Source organism: Ochotona princeps, chromosome 3 (assembly GCF_030435755.1).
Source record: "Ochotona princeps isolate mOchPri1 chromosome 3, mOchPri1.hap1, whole genome shotgun sequence".
NCBI lineage: Eukaryota > Metazoa > Chordata > Mammalia > Lagomorpha > Ochotonidae > Ochotona > Ochotona princeps.
The window spans coordinates 8,903,300-8,910,738 of NC_080834.1; positions in this window are offsets into that span (position 1 = coordinate 8,903,300).

The following is a 7,439-nucleotide window of genomic DNA, read 5'->3' on the forward strand; positions in this document are numbered from 1 at the left end:
TTTGTTTCTCCCTCAACCTCAGACACGGGGGGGGGGGGGGGCGGGCAGGGGAAAGTGATGATATTAGTGTGGAAACAATGGTATTACTCACTTTCCTGTAGCCCTTGACCCTTTGTACTTAATCAACTAAGTAAGATTATTAGAAAAGAAAAAAAGAAAGAATGCCTCTCACCTAAGCTGTTAACAACAAAGAAGTTATCCAACTTTTTAAAAATGTCATTTGCCTAAATATGTATTTTTTCTTTCCTAGCAGGAAATAAGAGACTGTATACAGATAAGTCTCAGAGCCTTAAACAACCAAACTAGTTCTCAACAGAATGTAGACTAGGTTCAAAATAGGCTGTGATCCAAGGAAACTACCTACTGAAACATCTCTGGGCAGGTGCAGACACAGCCAAGACAATCCAGTCCGCTGTGGCACCTGTGTTCTGATGGATGGGGAAGAAGACTGGGAATTATTACAGATGGATGAGAGAAAAGTCTGCTGGCCAAAGGCAACTTTGTTCGTTCCCTGTTGTCTGTGTCCTACTTTTTAAGACGATGTTACAAAACCCTTGGCCCCAACATCCATCTCTCCATGTCTGAATAGTTAACCACAGCAGTGCTGTGTACATTCAGGAAATCCAGAACCGGGAATCTCACCACATGCCTTACAAAAACTTGAGGGACACATCGACAGCTCCTTGATCTGACCAAAACTCACTTCCCAGAATACCCTTGGGTACTGTCGTTGAGAATCCTGAAAGGCCCTTGGATTTGTCCATAAGTAACTGGGGGCCTTCCTGATGAATTATGTATGGACACAAGAAGTATGCATCAAACCTACAAGGTGATGGTGTGTATAACAGTCATGAAGAAGGTAAAAGTTCCCCTAGCAAATTACACACACACACACACACACACACACACACACATAAATATTTAATTTTCCAGTCTGGTTCAGAACATGAGAATGTAAATTTATTCCATCCATGGGAATGCAAAATTTTTATATACACTCATACTTACTCACCTGAGAAAGAGGTGGACTAAACTCTCACCCTAAAATTCATATAAATATCTCTACCCCCACTGGGACTTAGGGTGGAGGTGAGAGAGATGATCTCAATTGTTCAGTATTATGCTGCGTCCATCCAACATTCAATTTACAAAAGACACATAAATTTCACACACCATTTGTCTGAGATATTACGTACTTATATATTTCTTTTTCTCGATGAGAAAAAAAATTACCTGAATGGCTGAATGCCAAAAACAGCGACAAGGCCATTTCTTATGCTAGTTGGAGAGTCTCTGACTGGCAACCCAACTGTTCTGATGCTTTGATTTTGTGTGAGTTGTGAGAATAAATGTGTGAAGAAGCATTCTAAGTTCAAGTTCAAAAACTGAAACTTCATGTCATTTATGAGAAAGTTTGACTAGTCAGTGTGATATCCTCCTGTCATTTCTTGTTTGTCAGTGAAAGGACTTTGAATCAAGTTACAAGCTCTGCTGTCTCTTAGCCTATCCTGAACAGTATGTTGTACCAAAAAAAAAGTTTCTAAATCATCATTCTTTTCCCATTTTCTTTCCATCAAATTCACACAAATATTGTTTCACATTTTGAATCCGTTAGTCATTGCAATAGCTTACCATATAAGAAAGTAAGCATCTTTATTTGATGAGAAATTAAACTTCTTGGGCCCTTCACTGTAATATAGCGACTTAAGTCACTGCCAATTACCCTGACATCCTATGTGGGTGCAGGTTTGAGGTCCAGCTGCTTCCACTTCCGATACAGCACCCTGGAAAAGCAACAGAAGTTGACCCAAGTGCTTGGGCCCCTGCATTCATGTAGGAGACCTGGAAGAAACTCGACTCCTATCTTTGGCCCAGCTCAGCCCTAGCCATTGTGACCATATGGGGAGTGAACCAATAGTTGGAGAAACTCTTTCGCTGTCTCTCCCTCTCTCTGTAACTATGCCTTTTAGCTGAATAAAATAAATCCAGAAAGAAAGAAAGAAACTTCTTATTTTCACAAATACACATAAATGAGTTTCCAGTAAGCATACAGATTCCAAACTGATTTTTAAATATTGCATCAATGATACCCGGTCCCATATCTACGTATTAATACATTTTTTTAACAGGAGGGTTAATTGGCTAAGTGAGCTATAATTATTGATGAGAGTGTTTGTTTCTTATTTAACAAAAAAAAAATTCACAACTAACCTTCAGGTCATAAAACAAAGAAGTGATCCTCAGAAAAACTTACAAAAGGACATTCATATTCTCCCCTAGGTTTCTTTGCACACACACGAAATGTTTATACCAGGGTGGGTATTTAACCTGGTGGTTACGATGCCAGTTGGTCTTCCTTTTTGTATCCCCTCTTCTCTGTATATCTGACTTTCCAACAAAAATAATTAAATATTTTTTAAAATAATGGGTTCAGCACGGTAGCCTAGTGGCTGAAAGTCCTTGCCTTGCAAGCATTGGGATCCCATATGGGCACCGGTTTCATCTAGTTCCCTGCCTGTGGCCTGGGAAAGTAGTTGAGGACGACCTAAGGCCTTGGGACCCTGCACCCACATGGGAGACCCAGAAAAAGCTTCTTGCTCCTGGCTTTAGATTGGCTCAGCTTTGGCCATTTTGGCTACTTGGTGAGTGAATCAGCAGACAGAAGATCTTTTCACTGTCTCTCTTCCTCTTTGTATATCTGACTTTGCAATGAAAATAAATACACCTTAAAAAAAAAGATGCCAGTTGGAATGTCTGTGTTCCTGAGTGCCCAGGTGTGATGTGCAACTCCAGCTCCTGACTCTGGTGTAATCCTGGAAGGCAGCAGTGGTAGCTCAGGTAATTGAGTCCTTGCAACCCATGTGGGAAACATAGCTTGAGTTCATCCTGCCCCAGCCACAGCCCCAGCCACAGCTGGCTGGAAGATCTCTGCCTCCTGCCTCCTTTCCCTAACCCCTCTTTGCTCTGTCTCCACAGTCTTCTAAAAACACATGGACAATGTGTATTCTGAAGAAACCATACATGAAACAATACAAATTAGCAGCAGGAAACAATTTCAGCTCAATGCTAGTTTATTTGAGCATCTACAAGAAGCAGTGGAACCCAGAAATTAGGCCTGGCCACATATTGTTCCTGAAAATCAATCCACTCTGCCTCTACCCTTCCTTGTATCTTAATTCCATTCTCCTCGGGAATAGATCTTCCTTGTTTTCAACTAGGTGCATCTTTCAAAACTCTCTTTCAAGGCTCTCTTAACAATAGAATTGCTATTAGACTGTTCTAGCCTGAAACATCACGCAATAAAATCTAGGAAATTAACTTCTGAGATTTCTAGCACATGCCCTTTGTCCCTTCTCCTTCATCCCTTTACTTTTCCTTCAATCATCTTGCACCACAAGATCATCATCAGAATCAAAGCAAGACAAAGGAAGGAAGGAATGCAAGAGTCCCTTAACACTTCAACCAGCAGGAATACTAGTCAACATTTGGACCACCTCTGTTAACACTTCAACTGAAAAGGAAATGGAGGTACTCCCTAGTGAAACCACTGGATCCACTTGGGTCTCTGTTCATCCCAATCAAATTAATCTTAACCTAGGAGCCAGTCAGGACAAATTGGTGCCATAGTTTCAGATATATACTAATGGAAATCTTTGGAGGAAGATGTGGTGCTATGCCAAGTCATGGGACTAGAAATCTGAAAGTCTGAGTTGGAATCCTGAATTATTCACCACTGAATGATATCCAGCAAGGCAAGACAGTATTATCCTTTGCCTTACCTGCTCATCTCCTAGATTTGTACAACAGATAATATATGCTGGCTGTGTTGATCCACCGATTTCCCATTTGTATGATTCTCAGGCAAAATACACTGTTTTCAAGGGAGCTGGCCCAGGTGGTTCTCACCTGGGAGAAGTGGTGGGTTGTACTGAAATAATTGGTATAATGGTTGCTCTGAAATGTGGCTCCCCAGCGAGCTTTGCTGCCATGAGCTGCAAAGTGATGTAGGCAGTGGGTGAACATTGTCCTGTCTATCCAGTTTTCAACTGAGTCTTACACTGTAAGAATTACTGACCCACAAAAGCTTAAGCTCAATATAATGCAAAGCCAAACATAACTTAAAACATTATTTTCATGTAGAAATATGAAATTTTCAACCCTGAGACCCTCAGAGTTCTGTTCATTTGTTTCCTTTGTTACTGTCTTTTTGTTACTATTAATCTGGTTATTGTTTGTTAATAAGCCATGGGGGAAAAATATAACATCTCTATTCAATAGCTAGAAATATAAAATACTTTCAATGATCACAAACAGGAAAATTAAGAACTTTACCATTTTAACAAAATTCTCTTAAGCTTTACCAGTTATTTGTTATGAGACTGTAGTCCTTATAAATGATGTAACATTTTCAATTAATTGCACAAGGCATACTACTTTGAGGCCATGTTATCTAACTCAATGAAGCGGGCAAGGAAGAAATATTCTATCACCTAGGAAGGAAAAAATCTTAAGAAAATAACAGCAAGTTGAGATGTCCTCTGCTTGCAGAAGGATGCCTCATCATCATTCAAATGATGACTTTCAGAAAATTATTAGTGGAACTCAAATTAAGGGACACAAATACTTGGGCCTTTCTAAGCTAGGGTATTTCACTGTGTAAAACCACATTAAAAGCAACAGTTTCTAAACAGTGAGCGTAATGTGAATACCGAGCAATATTTCAACGATTATCCCTTTATACTTCGTTCTCATTTTTAACACAATTCTGTTTCATGATTAACATATCAAGGCTCTTTGCTATAATGAGTCATAATGGTGTCTTGAAAATTTCGGCGGCATATAGGCTACTGTCAGAATTTCCCTAGGCATGGCTTTTGGGAGGCTTGCTTGCATTTCATTGTCACAAAATCCATTATACCAGGACAGATCTCAGGCTGCCTGAGTAATATCTATCTGAGGGTTATAATTTTGTCATAAAAATTTACTCTCACATGAACTTAGCATAAAAGGTCTCCGTCCAGGAAAAAAAAAGGAATTGAAATGGATATATTATCACTTGAACTGCTTTTCTGCACACTTATCCTTCAATTACAAGCCTTAAGTTCACTGGTGTCAAGAGAGGTTAAGCCAGAAAAAAATGTAAAACAGTTTTTGAAATATGTGAAGGAAATTTGACACTTAACGTTCCAAATGCGTTATTACTGCCATGGCATCACTGAAGTGTGCTAGCAGTTCCTTTTACAGTGTGGGTTAGAGGCTTAAAAGACGACTTGCGAAACAAAGAAAAAACCCATATGTATCATTTCATATACAAAATAATTTACCAGGACTTTGGCTTCTTTTCTTATTTAAAAAGCCCCCCAATATCTTTTTAAAAGCTCCACTTTACACAACTTGCGTTTCAACAAGTAATTAAATTGTAATGGGGCGAAGAGAAGGGGAGGTGAGGAGGGTAAATTTTGAGCATTGTAACTACACTGGCAGAAATGAGCATAGGAAATGCAACATTTACAAACTACTGGATAGCGCAAAAATTACCCTCACGTGAAGATCTGCGTCTCATCTCACGTTTACAAGACTCAGTTGGAGAAGGTTATTCTTACGCCCATTTTTACCATAGGAGCTGTAGTTCACAGTACAACCATGGCTCGTTCATGTAAAGCTGAAAATTGAAAGCTAGACCTTTACACTTTCAAATTCAAGTTTAAATCAAACTGTCCAATGGTTATTAGTTCTCTATGTGGCAGAGAGAGAAATCGTCTTACGTACAAGTCACTGACGTAAAGATTCTTGATGCTGATGACACCTCAGATGCTATTGTGGCAGGTGCAGAGCACGGTGCAGTGAAATCTCCAGGGAGGCTGTGACAGCAGGTTGCTGAGCCCCAAACCCAAGAGTTTCTGATAAGATAGGTCAGGGATGGGGCTGAAAACTCACAGGTTTACAAGTTCTTAGTGATGCGGATGCTGGTGCTCCAGGCAACACATTTTGAGAATCAACAATCCAGAATACTTCTAAAATTCTCTCCTATTTTTTCAATTGTTGTTTTTTAAATAATTGTAGTGCTATTTATGCAACTGTGTCATTCATCTGCCAACAATAATTTACTCCTGTGCTTTGGAGGGTTTGGGGAGGGGCGGGGGGAATCCCAGTGCATAAAAAAATGTGTCACATAATGCAATGAAATTAATGAAAAAAAATTACATGCAAATCAAACAAATAAATATGGGGCAGGATTTTAGTACAAGGGTGATAGTACCACTTGTGACATCACATTCCGTAACAAAGTGCCTGAGTTGGACTCCCAGGTCAGTTTCAGTTCTATCACAGCAAGCGATGGTCAGGTCCCCACCATCCACCCACCCGGAAGACCTGGATTAACTCTTCAGAACCTGACGTTGGCCTGGCCCAGTCCCAGCTCTTGAGAGAATATGAGGAATGATCTGGCAGATGGAAGATCCCTGCCTTTCAAATAAATGGGAAAAAAATCAAAAAAGGAAGGAAAATATTACCATTCTAATTCTTCTGCAAAAATGTTTGCAATAATCTCTTTGTCTTTTCCTTTATCTGCCATTCTGCCTTTCAAATAAATATTACAGACCTTTTAAAACATCTTAAGTTTGTAAAGAAAATTCAGGTGCTTAAGCACTGGTTTTTGTATTATAAATCTATTGCACATTAAAATCATCCATAAATATATAGGAATAAGGATCTCTACTTTGATATTTATTGATTCTATATATTTTAACAACCGTTATGAATTCACTTTACTATTCATATTTATATTTTATGCATCGCATTTGTTGAAATTTAACATATTTTAACTTGTAAGTGAAATACTGTATCCAAATTCTTTTTCTTTCTATTTTGTTTTTAATTTTATGGTGCAATTCTATATGCTCTGGGATTTCACCTACCCCCTCCCGAAGTTGCCTCCCACAAACTTATTTTCCCCATATTAATAACAATAGTATAATACTTCATAAGCAATCATAAGTCCATCAATATGCTATGTAACTGTGTCCTGATATTGCTGGCACGGACAGTCCAGCATCCTAGTGTCAAGATATATCCAACAGTTTCATTGGGAGTCTGTCTTTGATTTGGAAGTAGAGATGCATACTGCTTTCTATCTTCACAACTGGATATGATACTCTCTATTACACCATCACTATACATTTTCTTAAATGAGATGCCATGAAATTCTTTTTTTTTTTTAGATTTTATTTATTTACATTTGAAAGGCAGAATTACAGAGAGAAAAGGAGAGGCAGAAAGATCTTTGGTCCTCTTGTCCACTCCCCAAATGGCCACATGGCCAGAGCTGGGCTGATTCAAAGCCAGGAGTCAGGAGCTTTTTCCAGGCCTCCCATGTGGCAGGCAGGGACCCAAGGAGTTAGGTCCTCCCCCACTGCTTTCCTAAGACCTTTTGCAGAGGG